The sequence below is a fragment of the Lygodium microphyllum genome, chromosome 5, assembly GCF_053477565.2.
Source record: "Lygodium microphyllum isolate KBCC chromosome 5, Lygodium_microphyllum_v1.1.10, whole genome shotgun sequence".
NCBI lineage: Eukaryota > Viridiplantae > Streptophyta > Polypodiopsida > Schizaeales > Lygodiaceae > Lygodium > Lygodium microphyllum.
The window spans coordinates 26,426,838-26,449,469 of record NC_141139.1 but is presented as its reverse complement, the minus strand read 5'-3'; the positions used below and the strand labels follow the sequence as shown (position 1 = coordinate 26,449,469).

General features: G+C 48.7%; 1 protein-coding gene across 12 annotated transcripts in view; it reads left to right on the top strand.

Moving 5' to 3' along the window:
* Window positions 1-22,632, top strand: part of LOC148035630 (uncharacterized) — a 174,889-nt gene that overhangs the window by 143,532 nt on the left and 8,725 nt on the right. The window lies entirely within an intron of this gene.

Below are 22,632 nucleotides of genomic sequence, written 5' to 3'. Positions count from 1 at the left end.
ACTCTAGATTTGCATGCGGCACCACAGCCTGCCCCCAGTCCTACGTGTGCGCTACTTGTACCCTTCCTTTGATGGAGTCACAAGTCGTTGCTATTGTTGTTACTGTTGTGGCCTCTTGCTACTGTCTTGCTGGTGGTGCCTTGTTAGTGTCTTCATTGTCTTGCTTCTCTTCCTTCCTCGTGAACCTTCTGCAAAAACCCAAAACAAAAACAAAAAAAGGACTGATTTTGCTGCTTTCTCCCTTCGTAACAGCTTTTTCCCTTTTGTTAGTTGGCCAGCAGCTCATTCAGGAGCTGGTTGGAGAAACACATGCAATGGAAACTTTTGGTCTAACACCAGTGCAACCATAAACCAGTTACACCTTAGTCAAACATCTTGCACGTGGTTCTTTTTGATGAGCAAGTCTAGATGGCATCTGCCACAGAGTCATAGAAGCGGGAAATGCCCCGAAACACCTCTTGGGAGGACCTAAAACACCGAAATGTAAGGAGACAGTCCCGAAACGTGTTGCCCTATTTGAAAGGTTTCCCCTTCCAGAAAACGGCTGCCATGTGGCGTTTTGGCTTGGGTAAGTTCACCCGTTTCTGCACATGCCCGAAATGGTCTTTTAAAAAAATTGTGGCTTACTTGAGGATTAACATTTTACATTTTTCATTTTTCATTTTTATTTCCTATCAATAATTTTTATTGTTATTGTTTTTAGTTTGTTTTAATGTTTCTTTTTTATTTTAATGTTATAAATTTCAATGTTTTGCTTTAATTCTTTGAGTCAACGGGGCTTTCTTGGAATTAGCACCTTGAATATATGCTGATGGGACATGCTATCTGGATTGTTTGTATCACCTCCATAGATGGAGCACAAGAACTAGTTGATAGCTCTCTTGTAGTGTTTGCAAAAGTGGTTATTTACATGGTTCCTTGGTATAGTGGCTACATGGTTTCTAATTTTAGGTTGTACCATAGGTTTCATTAGCACCTTTTTTCTCTCCTCTTCCTAAGCCTTTTGGTGGAGTATTGTAAGTTAATGGAGGAGTACAGATGCCTCTTTGGCATTGTACTCCCTCCTTGCATCCTTCACATGTGGTGGCAGCTGCTGTAGGGATATCAAAGGTATGAGTGGTAGTCGCAAATGTCAAGAAAATACTCAAAAGAGTTGCACATTGTGGTAGGTAACTCATTAGTTAGTTAGCAAATTAATAGTGTAGGACAATCTAGTTAGGGTCTTACATGCCATGCCTTTAGACACGAGGCTACAAAGAGCACTCGATTTGGGTGTAAGTTGGCCTAGTAGAAGATGGATCGCTAGATGCAGCCTCACGCTACTATGAAAAATGACCAATTCACCAAAGTTTAGTGTCACAATGGTAATGGCAAAGACAACTCCCGAGTAGTTCCAGCCGATCAAAAACTTTAGTAGAAGCCACATCCAATCAGTGCCACATAGCTCCTTGGTAGTCCCAATCTAGAACAAGGGCTTTAGGAGGAGCCTTTTTTCCCCCCTTCCTCCTTTTTTTGCCCTAGTTCTCCTTGCCCACTCTTTCCCTTTGTTTCATGTCCCCTTCCCTTTATTCATAGGCAGCCCCATAGCGAATTGTATCAACTTTTCATCTCCCAAATTCCTCTCACCTCCCCTTCTTCCCCTAGCAGCACCCCTTTTCTCCTTCCCCCTATCATTATTACCACCAGTCCTTCCCCTCCAAGAGATGATGAGCTCCACTTTTGAGTGACCTTCCCTAGTTAGAAGTGGAGTGGTCCCTCTTGTCCAATTGGAGGTTTCATGTCCTCAATAGCTTGAGCCATAGAAATTCCATTGTTGTGGGCCTTGGTTGTGCATGAGGGTTGCAAGTTGTGAGAAGTTCTCGCTTCCACTAAAGGTGGGAATCATTTTAATTCCTAAGTCTCGAAACAATAATGCACATTGTTTAGTTTCTTCTTCAGGCAAGCGTATTACTCCTTTCTATGGATTACCCACTTGAATTGGTGGTTTGAGAAGGTGATTGAGGTCACCTAAGGTCAAGTGACGAAGGCCTTGTGTCAATAATTGGTAGGTATTTGTTTGGAGTTGCTTTTGGAGCAATGGCCTAGGTACATGATAGGGATTAATTGGAGGTCTTCCCTCGCTTTAGAATTCTTTTATGTACCACATACTAGTGGTGGCTCTCCTTCAACATGATTGAGGGGCCGCTCGCCGAGGCAATTTATTACTATATGTTGATGGAGGCTTGACTAAGGACTTAGTTGTTGGAGGCACACTTCATGGTTGAAGGGTGGACATCACTTCCCTACTGTGCCCATGAGCTAATATATGAGAGTGGAGCTCACTTGCTAAACTAGCCTCCAAGCGTCATTGCATGGCTTGGGGTTAACCATCCCGTAACGTATTGAAGAACAAGTTGTGGTAACCCCATGAAGGAGTTGCTCCCCTTAAAGGTGTGAATGATGGATGACCAAAGCTCCAGTAAGGCGACATACGTCACAAGGCTTTCTTTGTTGATATGGGCTGCTAGCAAGCCTTCCATATGTGCCACCATGTGAGGGTGTCAATAACCTTCCATATCTCTAATCAGGAGGCAATAGACTTAACTATACATCATAAAAAGCGCACTTCTATTAGCATCAAATAATGAATCTAAACGAACGCAAGCTCCATCCGACACGCCGCTGCCCCTGCCCCTGCCATTGCAACTATCGAACCCCCCTTCCCCGCTAACTGACGTCGCACGTCCGCTATCCCTCTTACTTGACGCCGCCGCCATTGCGCTGTCCCTCCTCCCTCTCGGCACTTCACTGTCCCACATCCTTTGCGCCACCATGCTAGGCCTTCCCCCCCTCATCCTCGCCTATACGCTGTTCCCCCTCGCCTTGGGTTTCTTCTCCCCCACCACCCCAGGCATATGTTCTAGCCCCTTCATATTCAGCGACGCACTTTGACCCCTAGGCAGGCGTTGGCCTTCACCCTGTGGCGCCAGGCCCCCCAACCGTGCGGTTCCCAGCTTGAGGCTGACACAATCAGCTGTGGTGCCCAGTGCCTCCACCGCTGGCAAAATAGAAACCCCCCCCCCCCCCCCCCGCCCCCCCAAAAGCCCCTGGTTGCTCCCTCCACTTGCAGCAGCAACATCCCCTCCTCCGGCAGTATAGTAGTGTGTTTGGTAGGTTCTCAAAAGGGGCATGCAATGGAAAACTTTGGTTAGGCTTTGGCACATTCTGCGAGTGCCCCCCAGTCAAACACCTTGCGTGTAGTCCTCTCTGAGGAACAACTCTTAGTAGTTTGTGCCACAAAGATGAAGCTAAAAGAAACAACGATCTTTGATCCTAGGTTGTAGGACACACCCCATCCAGGGCTAAGCTTCAGAACTGGCTTCACTCCATGCTGCGCATCGGCACGATGAAGATCGTAGAGGCGATTCTCACGGGGCTAGGGATCTTCATGGTACGACTCGCCTTGGCAGACGCAGCCTAGGAGTTAGTGGCCAGCTCACCCTATGTCTCCACGAAGGAGGTCATTTACATGGTCCCTTGGTACTGTGGTTTTACAGTCGAGGCATTGGATGTCCACAACAGTTTCCTTAGACACCCGGTCACCCTACTCTTCCTCAGATTGGCGATAGAGTACCGTCAGCTTCTTGTGAAAGACTTTGAACGGCTCTTCAGCACCGTCCTTCCCGCCTCTTTTGCGGACGTAGTGACAGCCGTAGGAGTCCCAATGGTACGGGTGGTAGTGAAAGAGACAAAGAACATACCACAGTTTTTAGAGATTGAGGTAGGCGCACACTTCTTTAGGCAGCAGGTTATTGTGATGGGGCATTCTGGGCGTTGCCATGATTTTGGGCATTTGGCAGCAGAGTGCACGCGCTTTGGAGCCAAGGCAGCTTCGCCGACAGGCCCACAGGTGGACGCGGACAGCTTCACACAAGTCCAGAGATGGTAGGGGGGGCCGTAGCCAGCCCCTAAGGCACAGTCACGAAAGCAGGGAGCCGGAGGGCGAGCGTCGCCCCCCGGCAAAATACCATGCGGCCCTTCCTCTCCTCGCCTCACTCGGCAAGACCGCAGGCCTACACATCCACCCCCCACAGAGGCATCATAGGCGATGTCACCCGAGGGCCCACATCCCCCACCCCCATCCCCTCATTTTCCCCAATAGCCCCCCTCCCGCCGACCCTAGTCCACATCCCTCACCCTCCAGAGCTATTGGCCGTCCCCCACACCTGCCATGTGCCTGCTACCACCCCACCACCCCTCAATCCTCCCCCTCTCCACCATCCCCCCCCGCCGACTAGTACCCCTTATCCTCACCCTGCACAAGCAACAACGCCCCCCACCCCCCCCCCCCCCCCCCCCCCCCCCCCCCCCTCCTCCAATCCCTTCCCTCCCCACAGGAGGTGAGGACCCCCATACACCGATGTCCTCCACTCACCGGCAGTCTAGCCCCCCCTCTCCCTCCCCACACAACCGCCAGCTCCTCCGTCTATATTGCTCGTCACACTTTCTCAAGATAGGTGCAGTTGCTACCACAGGAGCTCTTTCGCAGTGGGCCGTGGTCTTACTTGAGAGTTGCGGAGTGCGGAGAGTTCCCGCTACCCTTGGAGGTGGGAATCTTTGTGCTACGCAAGTCGAAGAGCGGCAAGGTCCATCTACTGGCACCACCGGATGGACCAAACTACGTTTTTTTCCTTCAGACATCTCACACAAGAGATTGGACGTCGACCCAGATAGAGGAGGAGGTGAAGAGCTAGGTGAAGAGCTTTGCTTATGTTTAATTGACATTTGATTAAAGGATTAATCAAATGTGCAATTAAAAGATGCACATGTGTTGCACATGTGAGGTGCAAGCTACTTTTCCATAGTTGAAGGCCGAAGGACCCTCTGAAAAAGATGGGTGTCAAAGGCAAAAGTTGTAACAAGTTACACTTGTTAGATTTTAGGTGAATTTTGGTGTCAGTTTTTTCCCTAGGACCATTAATTGGCCATTAAGTGTCAGTGGTGACACTAGGGACTAGGCATTAATTAATGGATTAATGCTTGTCCAAGGGTCAATTAATACATGGGACCACTTTGGGTTGCAAATGGCCAAGCCAATTAATTTTTGGATGGGCAAGGTCAAATTTTTGGGTATGGATTAAGGGTTGAATTAATTTTCAGAATTAATTAATTCTGAAAATTAATTAAATGGCTGGAAATTGCTGAAAATGGATTATGAGAGCTGCCACTTGGCAAAACTTTCCCATGCAAGTGGGAGAAAGGCTAAATAGGGCTGAAGGGAGAGGGAAATCTTGTTTTTTCATTTTGGAACTATTGGGAAGAGGTGTTGGACTGTTGCTGCCAGCTTTTGGGGCCATTTCCCAGCCATTGGAGACCATTTTGGTGATGGAGATTGCATATTCTTGACCTTGGGAAGCTGGCAATTGCTGCTGATGCACTTTCTCTTGAAGATCATAGTATTTGATGCTCCTATTGTTGTTGGTGCATCCGTTTGGAGCTGGTACAGGAGGGCAGCAGCTGATTTTGATCAGTTTTTCGCGACAAATCTCAAAATTTTCTGTCTTTACAGCATTCTCTCATCTTCAGCCTATGCTCAGCCATTCTCAGCAATTCTCAGCCATTTGGAGGAGATTTCATCCATTTTTGGTGGGTTGATGTGTAATTTCTGCAGTAAACCCTAATTTACAGCAAAATTAGGGTTTAGCAGCCACCTTGAGATCCCTGCCAGAGATTGAAGGCTCAAGGGATTGAAATCAGCAGCTGATAATTGAAGATTATCAAGAGATTTCAAGAGCCAGCCCATCCAGAATTGATTTGGGGCAGCATTTGGCCAGCCAAGGGTCAAATTGGAGAAGAAGTCCTGGGTGAATCAATGGGCAAATGACCCAAAAGGCTTGTTGGTCATTTATGACAGTAAGAGCAATTGGTTAGCAGGAGGAGATTGAAGAATCTCGAGTTATACTCCTTCCAATTGAATGAAAGCTAAAGAAATACCGCAAGGGGCGCCAGTTTTGGGGCCAACAGGGTATATACTGTCCAAGAATGTTATGGTAAAGTGTGTATTTCATTTTATGTGCATTTATTTATTGCTGTAATCAACTCTTAAATCAGGTTATCACCACCCATTCCAAGGAAGGTTGGTGTCATGGCAAATCACATCTCCCAGTGGATGGGAGAAGGTAAATTGACACTCTTCTCCTAGCAGTAGCCAGGTGTTGCACAATGGACATTAACTGGTGGGCTAGGGCTGAGGTCCCACATCTGAGCGTTATCTTTCGAGCCCCTCCGTAGTGGAGAGCCTCGATGGATGTGATCGATTGGCCCTTGGCATGGGCGGCCCGTTTCTACCAGTGCACAGAGTCTCATCTCTCAGCTTGGCTGATAGAAGCCCTGGTGGTACCACCAAGCGTATCCATCGCCTCGGTGGTCGGCCTGAGGGCCGGCCCGAGGGCTATCATGGGGGAATGGAGCTCACCGTCCACGCTAGTAGCGAAGTGTATCCACATGCCTCATAGCTTCTCTTCCTCGTCAGCAGTTTCCATACCGAACAGATGTCTGTTCGGTTAGTCATAGGTAACCCCATGAGTTTACATCTTGCATCTTGGAATGTGAACAACCTCCATTATAGTGGAGCACGTGGTTCCAAGAGGTTGATTATTCAGTTTGAGCTGCAGCTTGCTCTTGTCGGACGGATCGGCATCTTATTGATACAAGAGCACAAGCTCACTCCTGCCCAAGCCCAGCGGGTAGGGAAGGTACTATCTGCTAGTTCGCACACTTATTGGGAGCACGCCATTTGTGCCCACAACAGGAGTGGAGGGGTATGCATCTCTATTGGCTTGAGCCTCATCGCCTGTGTACGAGACCACGGGACGATCGTGGCAGGGAGGGTTCTATGGATCAGATTGGATATTGGAGACTCATGCCTTGGAGTCCTTAATGTTTATGCCCCTATTGAGGTTAGGATATGCAACAAGTTTCGTGTGGAGATCGCAGCAGGACTCCCAGAGGTGGACTCCTAGATCGTTGGAGGAGACTTCAACAACCTGGAGGCCTTAGAGGACCAGCAGGGCAGAGGTAGAAACTACCAAGGCATGGCTGGGGAGGAGCAGGAGGCATGGGAGGTATTCCTACTTGCAATAGGAGCACGAGATGCTTGGAGAGACCCAACTTTCCACAAGAGGGAGAGATCGTTGGATTTCTCTTTGGGGATACAAGTGGCTAGGCGGAGTCCTGTTGGAGCAGCTGGACAGGTTCTACGTGGGAGAGTGGGGATGCTCTCACGGAGGCCAGGTAGGGCAGTTGGCGGGCACCACTTTGTCCGCTCGGTTCTCTTGACACTTGACCCCCCACCATTTGCCCTAGACACGTAATCCTGTCAGATCCTTGACTTGATCTATGGGAGGGAGGAGGTGAAGAGACAGATTGAGTAGATTTGGACTAGGGAGTGGGGCAAGAGGGGCCGGATTGCAGAAGAAGTTGCAGAGGTCCTAGCTGAGTCGAGCAGTATCTGCTAGGAGGCAGCCTTATAGGCTAGGTAGCAGAGCTGGGAGGAGAGAGCACTCCGATGGGACCTAGCAGCCATGCAAAGATTACTACAGGAGGCACTAGGGGATCCCATCCTCCACGCACAGGAGGTGCGCGCATGAGCAACCATTGCAGGTCTAGAGGACAGGCGCTCGGAGTTCTCATTTTGTACCTTAGCAGCATTCTGGGTGTGGAAAGGAGACACAATATGCATGGAATTTTTCTAGATGCATCAGCCTCGCACTTCAAGAGAGGAGATACGTAGTCTTCGGGATCAGTATGGGAGGACTCATTCTAGCCCATACGAGGTGATGGAGATTGCCACCGACTACTACAAGCGCCTTTTCCAGGAAGAGAGAGCTTCATGTAGAGGACAATGATATAGACAACAGGTTTGGGATCACATCCCATGCTTCCTCACAGAGGAGATGGGACGCTCGCTCCTAGCTCCCTTCACAGAGAAGGAACTAGAGGAGGCTTTTCATACGTAGGAGGGGCAGAAATGCCCAAGAGAGGATGGCCTCTCTAAGGCCTTTTTCACTACCTACTGGGAGGTGGTCAAGGACCCCTTATTGCTGGCCTTCCAGGAGATTTTCACTTCCGAACGGATGCCATGGAGTCTTTCAGCAGGTCTTATCAGTCTCCTCTCCAAAGGGGGAGACCGGTTGGAGCTATCCCAGTGGAGACTGATCACCTTGTTGTCAGTGGCCTATAAGGCACTAGCAAAGATGATTGGTAGGCGACTCCGCTCTGTGCTTCAAGAGATCACTTATGACACGCACACAAACTTTGTCCCGGATAGGAGCATCCTTGAGAATGTCTTCACATTTTTTGAGGCAACGGAGTGGGCCCAATATAGTGGTCAGGGACTAGTTGTACTACTCTTGGATTTCGAGAAGGCCTATGACAGGGTGGACTAGGATTTCTTAGAGGGCACAATGGTGAGGTTGGGCTTCCCCCAGGCATGGATCCGTGGGGTCTCAACACTTTACAGATCGGCCACCAGAAGGGTTCTCATAGATGGCAGGCGACGGGAGGAGTTTCGACTGGAGAGATCGGTTTGGTAGGGCTGCCCCCTAGCCCCATACCTGTTCCTACTCTTTGCAGAAGCGATGTCTCACTTTCTCAGGTCACGTGTGAGTGGGTTACGCGGCCTCCGTCTTCCAATGAGAGAGGAGATAGAGCTGTTAGACTCAGAGTATGCAGATGATACATCACTCTACGTAGAGGGTGATGAGTTGATGCTAGAGAGAGTGAGACTAGCTCTCGAGGTGTTCTGTACTGCAGCGGGAGCAAAAATCAATTGGCGAAAGTCTGTTGGTTTTCTTACAGACCCAGACTCTAGCAAAGAGTGGGGCGTTCACTTGGGATTTAGATGGGTGTGCAGAGCGCAGACCATCCGTTATCTAGGGTTCCAGGAGGGACTCGACATCACTTCCGCCCAATAGTTTCTTCCAGTCCTTGACTCTATTCGGAGGAAGCTAACCTACTGTAGTATCACTCGCCTCTCCCTAGCAGGCCGAGCCTTGGTGGTTAACTAGGTTTTCCTAGCGACGGCTTGGTACATTGCCTCATGTCGATGCTTCGCCTTGTCCTGTGTGGTACAACTTTGCCGCCTAGTGCCGAACTTTCTATGGGTTGGGTCAGACGGCTCCAAGGATTCCCGGGCTAAGGTGGCATGGGCGACCATCATTTAGCATCGGTCAGAGGGAGGGATGGGGATCATAGATCTCGAGTATCAGAGTATGGTCCTTTTGGGCAAGCTAGTAGTTTGCAGCCTCACACCAAGAGGGCAGACCTGGAAGGTCCTATTGCAGGAGAGTCTCCAGGAGTGTAGACCGAGGTTTGGCAGTGAGTGGAGGCCGTCCCTGAGATGGATCTTCACGACAGCCCAGATCACCCTCCCCAGATCCCCATTCCTACGCACTTTACTTCATGTGTGTTAGGGCCTCCGTACGACCCTAATTCAGAGCCCCCTAGGCTGCCAGAAGGAGATAGATCACCAGTTCGTGATTTGGAACCCCCAGGTTAGAGTTTGGGAGGGGGTACAGATTGATGAGCACCCCCACATCCAGTGGGCCCGGCCCGACTCCTACCATTAGGACATGACGGGAGATGTATAGGATGATGGACGTGGGGGTATTGCAGCAGCATCAGGTTGCCAGAGAGGAGTGGAGCTGAGGAGAAGGGAGATAGACGCAGCTATGCCTCAAGAGTGGCTTGCCTCCGCGAGACGAGAGCTGCTAGAGGAGGTATGGGCCGCTAGGTTCTCAACAACAGGTATCCCCCTACAAGTGGCAGGTAGAGTGGGAGGCGCCCCACATGGGACTTTCTTCACCATACAGGAGGGGGGGCGTCTAGCCCTTGACAGAGGGCAGCAGGATGAGGGGATAGTTGTCCTTCCATGGAGGAGGATTCGGGTGGTTGGCGTTCAGGGAAAGAAATGGCGGCTAGACCCTTATGTCTTCTGGGAGGAGCTCAAGGAGTGGCGCCTCTGGATATGGGAGGGCAGACCACTTGATGAGCTGGAGTGGGATCTGGGAGAGTGGTTTTGGCCAGCCACCATTGCGGTCACCAAGAAGCCATCGAGGTTCCTGGAGTACATAGCCAGGATTGACAGACACATACTGATGTAGGAGGACATGGATTGGGTGCTGTCACGTAGCAGGCAATGGGCGGAGCACAACATCATGGAGACTTTCCGACGGACCTTTTGGTGTCACCTATGGGATAGGTGGAGGCCAAGGAGGGTATTGTATTTCTCATGGCTGGTTGCACATGGAGGTCCGGCGGTGGGAAGTTGGGTAGCTGAGATGCAGAAGGAGGGAGGTTGTAAGCACTGCACATAGTAGCCTTTGGAAACTCCAAAGCACTGCCTTTGGTTGTGTGAGGCGGCGCAGTTCGTGTGGAGAGGAGCATTCCGCATCCTCTGCCGCATAGCACCTAGCCTTGGATGTATCTCATGGGGAGCTTTCTACTGGCAGGCATTCAGCCAGGGCCGTCACCTTCTATATGAGGCCGGGATGCAAGATAGGATATTCATTATTGAGGTAGGATCATGTACAGTGGTTAGGTTGGAGGCTCTGCCCATCCGCCAGGTACTAGAGCCCACAGTAGACCGTTCGAAGGTATGGGAGATCATAGGGAGTTTTACTAGATGGCATATGTGGAAGGCGCGGTGTCAGGAGGCTTTTGGCGGAGACTTTCAGCACAGGCGACCTTAGCAAAACTCTGGACCTCTATCATCCACTCTCTCCACGGCTGATGGGACCAAGTGTAGGGCAAGTCTAGAGCTCGTCAGGAGCTCCGTTCTCATTTCATGTGCACTTGGGGCGGCCAGGACTTGTTTTTCATATTGCATGTAGGCAGCCCTAGATGGCGATACACCCCCCTCTCCATGGCTTCTTGCCCCCATTCCCCCTAGACCGCCCTGAGAGGTTTGTACATTTGATATATGTGTGACTCTACATCAGCTCTAGCTAGTCTATTGAGCATAGTTGCACTCGTATGTGGTATGAACTGGTTCGTACTATACGGTTCGTACCGTACCATACCGTACAAATTCGTACAAAAAAACCTTTTTTTTTTTTTTGCATGGTTGTTGTTGGTGGTGGTTTGGGTTGTTGACTGTTGTTGTTGGTGTGGTGGTGGTGATTTTGTAGCCTTGATCGATGAACCAAGAAAGGGGGTGGAAGCTTGATTAGACTCCTCATACATGTTTTGTTATGATTTATCCTAGAGCCAAAGGCCATACACAAGGTATTCAAGCAATTCCAAACGTTTCTAATTGATGTCCCATCATTTTTTACAACATGTTAGTGTCATCAATAAATAAATTCAGCACCATTTGAGAATCATCAAGTAGCTTAATCCTATTGATTTTACCTTTGTTCACAACTCATTTTGCACCGCCCAACCCAAAGCATTAGTACACATTGCTAATAAAACTAGGCCAAAGGATAGCTTGGCCTAATGTACCTTCTGAGAGTACACGAATTAGTGAATGTACGATCGGTAGCTACTAAGCCTTAGCAATGCCAAACAAAACCATAACAAAGTTCATAAATCTTTTATCAAAACCTTTGGTGGTTTGTTTAGTAACTGTTGGTCTCACAAGTCATTTTGGCCTCTTGTAGATGTTAATAAAGCATCTCATGTCATTTCGTCTCTCTCTCTCTCTCTCTCTCTCTCTCTCTCTCTCTCTCTCTCTCTCAACCTTCTCTCTCTCAAGCATACATGCCTCTTATTTGTATAATCATTCATGTATGATATATCCACTCCTATGTATGTACTTGTAAGTTGTAGCGCATGTTCCGCATGCGGCATATGCCATAGAGGTTTTGGCATGTTACCCTCAAGTATTCATCTTATATACTCCAATAGCATTGCTATTTAGACTTTAAACATCTGCTCTATCATCTATAGTTCAAAATAATGAAGTTAATTTTTTTTTTCATACTAATATCGTACCGTACCTTATAAAATCTTAAGGTACCATTTAGTACCGTATTTTATCGTACCGTACCATACCGTACTTTTCGTACCTGACAACTATGCTATTATACAGGAGCACTTCCTTGTATTCAGGTTTTTATTGAAGTAATATAATTAGCCACACTTTATTTGCCCAAAAAAAAAGGACTTCACTATTTATCAACTTGGCAAAGCCTTCATGCATACCACTACATATGAACGAGTCTTAATGACAAAGATCCTACCATGCACCTTAGTCATGTAGAGTAAGTAGTGTTTCTAATTGATTGACTAGGAGCAAAAAGCATCCAAGTGACCAACCACATTGCTAGGCTCTACTTGACAAGGGATCTTGCAAGATCCTCTTCAAACTAGATGTGCAACCTCACAAGGATGTTGTGGACAATGCTTGTAAACCCCATCTTGTTGCATATGTGTCAACTAGCTAACAACTACTAGAGCCTTAGTGCCACTAGCTACATGAACTAGAAATCCTCCTTAATTGCTAGCTATTCCATTCATAGTTGCCAGGAGTTTCAGAAATGGTGAAATAGAAATGTGTTTGGGAGTGGCGAAATGGAATTTCGACCCTGCTCCGAAACGGCGAAATGGGAAAATGGATATTCAAAAAATATGGATATAAAAAATAAAAATATATATAGTCATGAATATAACTAAAAAAATATGGAGTAACACCGCTTATTAGTTAAACCTCTACATCAAAACACTTAAATTTCTTAACAATATAACATTAGAACTTAGAAGATAATTGAGATTTGACAAGTTTTAAGTAAAACAAATCATGATTCAATTTAAGGACGACGTGGACCACCTGCGTCGCTAGAGGCAGCCCGCTCCCAGGCAAAGTCGCCACCAACAAGCGCCCGTCCCGTTGCTTGAACCACGCCGCCTGCGCCTATAGCGCTACAGGTGTTGCCCCCTGCGTCCACCTCTAGTTGCGTCACCTACCTAGCCCCCGGTCTATTTGATGGCACTTCTACCTCCTTTGGTTGAACGTTGCCTGCACAACTAGTTCTTCTCCTCTCCTATGAGCTAAGCTTCACTAGCGCCCGCCAAGTCCACCTAATTTGCTTGCCAGTCCAGTTCAACCTCCAGCTGCCTGATCCAAGACATTGGTGCAAAGCACGCCTGTCTGCTATGCCTTGGAATCCCTGCGGAGCAGAGGAAGGGACAGTCGCTCCTTGACCACAGACCTACTGTGGCGGTTTTGCCCTCTACCTCACGCATGAAAGACCTCCCCGGTCAACTTGTTCCGATGTCTCCATCCTATGCTGCACGTTCATACCATTAGCTTTCGTTGCTTCGTCTGCAGCAACATTTCCCCCAGCTAAATTGGTAGCCCCTAGCACTGACGCGCAATGGAAACCTTTGGTTAGACGGTGGAGCATTCTACGAGTGCCCCCTTGTCAAACACCTTGCGCGTCATCCTCTCTGAGGAATAGCTCCTTTCTGTTCGTGCCACAGAACTGGAATTGAAAGAAATAACAATCTATGTACAGGTCGTAGGACACTCTCCATCCAGGGCTCAGCTTCGGGATTGGCTTCACTCCACGCTATGCGTTGGCACAGCGCAGATTACAAAAGCAGTTCTCATGGGTCAGAGGATCTTCATGGTTCAACTCACCTCCGTGGATGCAACCTGCGAGCTAGTGGATAGCTCACCTTATGCCTTCACAAAGGGGGTCACTTACATGGTTCTTGGTATAGTGGCTTCATAGTGGAGGAGTTGACGCTCCAGAACAGGTTTCCTAGATACCCGGTCATCCTTCTATTTCTCGGACTGGCAGTAAAGTATCGTCAGTTAGTGGAGGACTTTGGACGGCTTTTTGGCACAGTTCTTCCTCCCTCCTTCGCGGATGTAGTGACAACCATAGGAGTCCAGGAGGTACGGGTAGCTGTAAAAGATACAAAGGACATACCCAAGTTTCTTGAGATTGAGGCAGGCAGACACTCTTTCAGGCAGTAGGTTACTGTGATAGGGCAGCTTGGCCAGTGCTTGCGATGCCATGTCTTTGGGTATCAGGCAACAGACTGCATGCGATTCGAAGCCAAGGCGGCTCAGCTGGCAGAACCATAGGTGGATGCTGACGGTTTCACACAGGTCCGTTCGGCAACGACAGAGAGGGGGACGGTAGGGGGGGCCTCAGAGCTAGCCCCCTCAGGCACAGTCACGATAGCAGAGAGCAGAAGGGCGGGCAATGGCAAAACCCCTCCCCCCCTCATCAGTTCATCTCACCTAGTAGAATCACAAGCCTCCACCCCCACCACCCACTAAGGCATCTCAGCGCCCCCCCCGCCACACCACACCACACATCCACTAGCTCATCTGGTCCAACCGTCCATTACACCTTCCCTCCACAGGCGCAATTGCTCCCCCAGGAGTTTTTCCGCAGTGCGGAGAGTTTCCACTACCTCTGGAGATGGGGATCTTCGTGGTGTGCAAGTCAAGGAGCGTGGAGGTCCATTTACTAGCACCACCGGATGGACCAAATGATGCTTTCTTCTTTCAGGCCTCTCATTTAGGAGACTAGAGGATGACACAGAGAGGAGAAAATGAGGGGCCAGGTTGCAGACCACATCTCCCAGTGGATGGGAGGAGGACTAGCACTTTTTTCCCAGTAGTGGCCAAGGTGCATGATGGACATTAACTGGTGGGCTGGAGCCGAGGTCCCACATCTAAGCATTATTTTTCGAGCCCCTTCACAGTGGAGTTCACCGATGGATGTGATCAAGTGGCCCCTCACACAGGCTGTCCGCTTCTACCAATGTACAGAGTCACGCCTCTTAGTCTTTGGCTGATAGATGCCCTGGTGGTACCGCCTAGAGTATCTATCACCCCTATGGTTTGCCCGAGAGCTACCATGGGGGAATGAAGCTCACCCTCCAAGCCTGCGGCTAAGTGCATTCGCATGCCCCATAGCTCTTCCTCTTCATTAGCAGCTTCCACACCGAACAAATGCTTGTTTGACTAGTCACAGGTTTTCCCATGAGTCTGCACCTAGCATCTTGGAACGTGAACAACCTCCACTACAGTGGGGCACATGGTTCTAGGAAATTGATTGTTGAGCAAGAGCTGTAGCCTCCTCTTGCTGGACGGATTAACATCTTACTTCTTCAGGAGCACAAGCTCACCCCCTCCCAAGCCCATCGAGTAGGGAATGTACTTCCAAGCTGCTGACACACCTACTGGGAGTACTCCATCGGTGCCCACGGCAGGAGTGGAGGCGTATGCACCTCAATTGGCCCAAGCCTCACCGCCTGTGTATGAGACCACGGGGCGATTGTGGTAGGGAGGGTCCTATGGATCAGACTAGATATATAGATATAGGGGACTTGTGCCTTGGAGTCCTCAATGTTTATGCTCCTATTGAGGTGAGGGTACGCAACACGTTTTGGGTGGAGATTGCAGCAGGACTTCCAGAGGTGGATTCTTGGATTGTTGGAGGAGACTTCAACAACCTAGAGGCCTTAGAGGACCAGCAGGGTAGAGGCAGAGATTACCACAGTATGGCAAGGGAGGAGCAAGAGGCATGGGAGGTCTTCCTCCTCGCAGTAGGAGCACATGATGCTTGGCGGGACCCAGCTTTCCACAGGAGGGAGAGGTCACTGGACTTCTCTTGGGGATACAGACGGCTGGGCAGAGCTCTTCTAGAGCGACTGGACAGGCTCTATGTGGGAGAGTGGGGGTGCTCTTGTGGAGGCCAGGTAGGGCTGCCCGGTACCGCTCACTCTTGATGCTCCCGCTTCAGCCCATGGCACACGATCCTATGGGATCCCAAACTTGATCTACAGGGGGGAGGAGGTGAGGAGGTAGATTGAGCAGCTTTGGACTAGGGAGTGGGCTAGGAGGGAACGGATTGCAGAGGAGGTTGCAGAGGCCTTAGCGAAGTCGAGCAAGATCTGCCAGGAGAGGCAGCCCTACATGCCCGATAGCAGAGTTGGGAGGAGGAGGGAGCACTCCGGCGAGACCTAGCTGCAACATAGAGACTACTCGAGGGGGCACCAAGGAATCCCACTCTCCACATGTAAGAGGTGCGCATACGGGTAGTCCTCGCTAGCCTTGAGGACAGGCGCTCTGAATTCTCCTTCCGTACCTCAGTAGCTTTTTGGGCGCGGAAGGAGGACACGATGTGCAATGAGGTTTTTCAAGTGCACAGGCTCGCACCTCAAGAGACCAGATTCGCAGCCTCCGTGATCACTACGGGAGGATTCACTCTAGCCCAGTTGAGGTGTTGGAGATTGCCACTGACTTCTACCAATAGCTTTTTCAGCAGGAGGCAGCCTCAGCCATAGTACAACTATGTAGAATGCAGGTTTGGAATTCCATTCCGCCCCTGGTCACAGAGGAGATGGGACGCTCCCTTCTAGACCCCTTCACAGAGAAGGAGCTAGTTGAGGCCTTCAATGCACAGGATGGGCAGAAATTCCCGGGAGAGGATGGTCTTTCTAAGGCCTTTTTCACTACCTACTGGGAGGTGGTGAAGGATCCCCTACTACTGGCCTTTCAGGAGATTCTCGACTCAGGAGGATGCCAGGGAGTTTATCAGTAGGCCTTGTTAGTATCCTCCCCAAAGGGAGAGATTGCTTGGAGCTATCCCAGTGGAGACCGATCACCTTGTTGTCAATGACCCATAAGGCCGTGGCCAAGATGATTGGGAGTCGACTCCGCACCGTGCTTCCAAACATCATTCATGACACACATAAAGGTTTTGTCCAGAATAGGAGCATCCTAGACAATGTCTTTACTTTTTTCGAGGCAACTGAGTGGGCTCAAGACAATGGTCAAGGATTGGCAGTACTCGTGGACTTCGAGAAGGCTTATGACAGGTTTGACTGGGACTTCTTAGAGGGCACCATGGTGAGGGTAGGTTTCCCCCAGGCATGGATATGCAGGATTTTGACACTTTACAGATTGGCTACTAGCAAGGTTTTTATTGGTGGCTGGAGGGGGGAGGAGTTTCGGCTAGAGAGATTTGTTCGGCAAGGTTGCCCTCTTGCCCCATATCTATTCCTACTCTTTGCAGAGACAATGTTCTATTTCCTCCTCTCACGAGTGAGCGGGCTATGTGGCCTGCGACTTTCGGTGAGGGAGGAAACTGAGTTGTTGGACTCAGAGTATACAGATGATACCCCGCTCTTTATGTAGAGGATGATGAGCTGATATTAGAGAGAGTGAGACTTGCTCTGGAGGTATTTTACATTGCATCTGGAGCGAAAATCAACTGGCAAAAGTCGGTTGGTTTTCTTACAGATCCGAACTCCAGCACGGAGTGGGGTGTCCACCTAGGGTTCAGATGGGTGTGCAGGGGGCAGACCGTCCGATATCTAGGGTTCTAGGTGGGGCCCGACATCACTCTTGCCCACGGAGTTGGGTGTTCACCTGGGGTTCAGATGGGTGTGCAGGGGAAAGACCGTTCAATATCTAGGGTTCCAAGTGGGGCTCGACATCACTCCTGCCCAGTAGTTTCTTCCAGTTCTCGACTCTATTAGGCGGAAGCTGACCTACTAGAGCATTCTCCACCTTTCTTTAGTGGGCCGAGCCTTGGTGGTCAACTAGGTCCTCCTAGCGACAGCTTGGTACATTGCCTTGTGTTGGTGTTTATTCTGGTCTCGTGTGGTTTGGCTTCGCCGTCTAGTGCGGAATTTTCTCTGGGCTGGCTCAGACGTTTTGAGGGACTCCCGGGCCAAGGTGGCGTGGGCGACCATCATCCGACATCGGACTGAGGGAGGGCTTGGGATCATTGACCCAGAGTTTTAGAGCTTGGCCCTTTTGGGAAAGCTAGTGGTCCGTGGTCTCACACGAGGCGGGTAGACCTGGAAGATCCTTTTGTAGGAGAGTCTCGAGGAGTGCAGACCGAGGCTTTGACGGGGGTTGGAGGCCATCCTTGAGATGGATCTTCATGACTGCCCAGATCACACCACCCAGATCTTCCTTTCTCCACAGTTTACTTCGAGTGTGGCAAGGCCTTTACAACCCCTAGGTCAGAGATCGGGACAGGATACAGATAGGTGAGCGGTCCCATATCCAGTGGGCTGGTTGGGAGGTTGGCATTGCTCGTACTATTAGGACGTGAAGGGAGGTGTACAGGATGGCAGATCATAAGGTGTTGCAACGGGCATCAGGATCTTTGAGCTGAGGAGGGAGATTGACTCAACGATCCCTCAGGAGTGACTAGATCCCCCGATCCAAGAGCCAGTGGAGCCTAGGGAGGTGTGGGCTGCTAGATTCTTACCGGTAGGTATCCCCTTACAGGTGGGAGGTTGAGTGGGTAGTGCCCCATGCGAGACCTTTACCGTGTAGGATGGGGGGTGTCTAACTCTTGACAAAGGACAACACAATGAGGAGATTGCTGTCCTTTCCTGGAGGAGGATTTGTGTGGTCGGACTCCAAGGGAAGACCTAGTGATTGGACCCTTATGTGCCCTAGGAGGAGTTTCGGTAGTGGCGCCTTTGGATATGGGAGAGCATGCCACTTGATGAGTTGGAGTGGGACACTGGAGAGTGGCTATGGCCGGCCACTGTGGTTGCCAAGAAGCCTTTGAGGTTCTTGGAGTACGCAGCCAGGATTGGTAGACATGCCTGATGCAAGAAGAGATGGATTGGGCGCCTTCGCGTAGCAGATACTTGGCGGAGCATAGCATCATGGATGCCTTCTGTCAGAGATTCAGGCGTCACCTATGGGACAGCTGGAGACGGAGGAGGGCGTTGTATTTCCTTTGGCTTTTGGCACATGGGGGTTTGGCTATTGGGAGTTGGTTGGCCCACATGCAATAGGATGGAGGTTCTAAGCGCTACCAACAGCAACATTTGGAAACTCCAACGCGCTGCCTTTGCTCTTGCGAGGCAGCACAGCTCGTGTGGAGAGAAGCCTCTCGTATTCTCTGTTATATGGCACCCAGCCTTGGATGTATCTCGTGGAGGGACTTTTTGCTGGCAAGTAGTCAGCTAGGGCCGTCACCTTTTGTATGAGGCCAGGATGCATGACATGATTTTTCTCATCAAGGGTGGGCCTTGTGCAGTGGTTGGCTTGGAGGCTTTACCCATCCGCCAAGTATTGGAGTCCATAGCAGAGCACTCAAAGGCATGGGAGATCATAGGAAGTTTTACAAGATGGCACATCTGGAAGGCACACTGTTAGGTGCTTTTTGGCGGGGAGTGCCTTTCAGTATATGCAACTTTGGCATAGCTTTGGACCTCCATCATCCACTCCCTCTGTGGCCAGTGGAACTAGGGCGAGTTGTCTCGAGCCCGAACTCCGTCTTCACTTTCTGCACACTTGGGGCAGCCATGACTTGTTCTTCATGATGCAGGTGGGCAGCCCTAGATGGCGATACACCCCCCCTCCATGGCTTCTTGCCCCCATCCCCCCAGACTACCTTGAGAGGCTTGCATAGATGATGGATTTGTGATTTGCATCAGCTCGAGCTAGTCTGTTGAGCATGTGCACTTTGTTGTATTCAGCCTTCTAAGTAATACAATTAGCCATATTTTACTTGCAAAAAAAAAAAAAAAAACAATTTAAGACAATAAACTGTAACTTGTTATAGACAATAAACTCAAGATTGAAGGCTCAAAAGTGAATAGTCATAGACTCATATTATGTCATATAGACTCAAAAAAGAGAGTACTCGGGAGTTGTAACTCAGTAAATAATGCATGAAAAAGAAATACAACTATGATGCATGATGTATGGTGTATCACAATATCTCACCAGTCATGAGTCATCCAAATGCCATTGAACCGTGAACATGAATCTACATAATCAACTAACAACAAGTTTGCAAAGTACAAGTCTGAATCATGATATCATGTTCTGTAATCTAATGACTTATGAGAGTCTCTCAACGTCATCCAAAGCCATCTCTGTCTCGACCTCCTCAAGGTTACTAGTAGGAGCACGAGTATTGCTACTAGAAGAAGAGGCGGCATCATCAACCATCGGATCCGTAGAGGTAGAAGCAACTCCTCGTTGAAGTCGAGATTCTCTTGCTCTAGCTGATGTATGCTTGGACTTGTGCAGGTGTAGACATCTCCTTATATAACATATTGTAGATGTCTATCTCCTTCTCTGGAATGGTAAGAATGCCCCTCACATTCTCTATGTCAATCTTATCTATATTTACTTGCTTTGGCTCAAGTGTGTAACTTGAATTCTCAATCAAGCGCAAGTTACAATGGCAAAAAACCAATCTCTCAAGCTGATAGTCTTCAACTTATTTATCTTTTTGGTGTGAAACAATAACCACATGCTTCAATTTCTCTCAATAGGACCACTACCACAATTGTGCAGGGAACATGGATAGCCATCATTTTCTACCAAATTTCAATAAAAGAATAAGAAGAAATTCATTACACTTATTTATGTTACAAGTTTCAACTTACATGTATCAGTGTATGATGCATCATGCAACATGTTTACAGTTTAAACTTGTTACTTTACTCACCAATGTTGGAGCACAATTTCTATACTTCTCCCACGAAGACAGAGGTTAGAGCTTGTCTCACATAACTCTGTTGTGGGGCGTGCAAATGAGAGTTTGTGATTATGAAACTTGAGGAGATCATCCTCAAGTCGCAGAATGATGGAAATATCTCCATTAGTCCACTTACTAAAATAATCTTGTAGCCCGTCTTTAAGCTCCTGACTTGCATATTGATCCTCGCTATGCCAAAGAGGATGCAAGCAATGTGCAACGACATGGATTGGCTTGTGAAAGCAATCCCATATCCTATTCCACACTACACAAATGTCTTTTAGTCTACAATGCATATAAAATTTAGCTTGTTACCCACATAGCAATATAAATTATGAACCATGATAGATCATATATTCATATATATGATTAAAAAGGTGAAATTAGAATGAATGGTTGGTGATTCACTTATATCGAGACAAGAAGACGTTTCACTCAAGCATCTCTCCAATCTAATTCATGTACTCGCCCAAAAGGCCTAGAGTACTACCCTCCATATCAATGATCCTCAAGACTGTGTAAAGGGGAGTCAAAGATTTTACCAATGTGTTTGCATCCTCCCAATAGGCCTCATCCATGACATTTTTAATAAATGTCAAAGCCTTAGGCTGCTTCCTCTCATCCCATGCAGCCCACTCCCCTAGCGGCGGACTCTAACAAGTCTCTCCATAACCATAAACATGTGAGTGAAGTGAGTGATTGATGGCTTCAAAAGATCCAAATCATTGTTTGCCCTAAAAATGGCATGCACTCTAGTCCTTTTTGTCACAAACTTTACCATGCTTCTACCTCTCTTGAAGAGGTCATCTATCCATCCAAGCTTTTCCAAATCCTCCATGAGTAGATCTAAACAATGTGATGTGCATGGAGTCCACATGATCTTAGAGATCTCACTCTCTAACAAAGCACCCATAGCCACACAGTTACTGCCATTGTCAGTGATGACCTGTACTACATTCTGTATACCAATCTCCAAAAGGGCAGCCCTGATGTGCCTATAGATGTACTCTCCTGTAATCATTGTCCTTACTGTCGATGCATCTATGGCATGCAAGAACATGGTTCCTTTGCAAGAGAATGCCAAAATATTATACACATTCCTCCTCCTCACATTTGTCCATCCATTACACAAAATAGTGCAACCATATTTCTACTAAGTAGTCTTCAAATGCTACATCTCTAGCTGTACAACTCGTTTCTTTCTAACAAGCTCACGTGTGCACAAAGCCTCATAGGACGGGCCCTCCCACTCACATCCAATCCGACTGATGGCCTTGATGGTCCTTTTCCACCTATTTGTACGTGCAACATGGAAAAGGATGGTGCATTGTATAAACAATCTCGTGATCTCACAAGTAGCCTTTGCCTTTGCTTGCTTTTGAAGGGCTGCTGCAATACTTGCGCTTTCCAATGATCCTCTTGCAGCCCTTACTGCCCCAGTGGTACCTGCACTTGCTTTGTAACGAGCTACTGCCACCCTACGCGCCCCCAAGATGTGGCAAAGGGGTCTGCGAAGCAACTAGACCCTTAACAGAAGCACCTGCACTTGCCTGAGTGGCCTCTGTATCTATATTCATAGAGATGTTGGCACTAGCAAAAGCCACCAATATCCATGCACACTCTACCCCACTTTGTGGCACTGCCACCTACGGGAGGAGGTGGAATTGTAGGACGTGCACTTGACCATGAAGTATCATCCTCATGTGGTGCACTAACCACAAGGTGTTGCCATCTCTAATGTTCTAAACTGGCATATACATCATTAGGCACATCAGGGCAATTATCAATATCCTTATCACTAACACGAGCAAGATAATCCTTCACTCATGTAACGCTCCCTGTGTGTATGACATGGTAGTAGTTGCATTCCCACCACTTCGAGCCACCACTACTTGCATAGTCACTAATGATGCGTGTGTGGCTCCAAAATGTGTCCTTCACCATGGCTGTACCTTACTGGAATTAGGGGAAACCAGCAGCAAAAGTAGGGAAATTTTGCACAAATCAGTGCTGACAGTGAAGGACAAAAAGAGAGGAGGGATTGCTTGCTGAGAACAGTGAAAATCAGCACGAAATCTGAGGGAGAACAGCTAGAAATAGTATGGACAGAAAAGGAAAGGGATTGGGCAGCTGAAGGATGAGGAATGTCACCATGTGT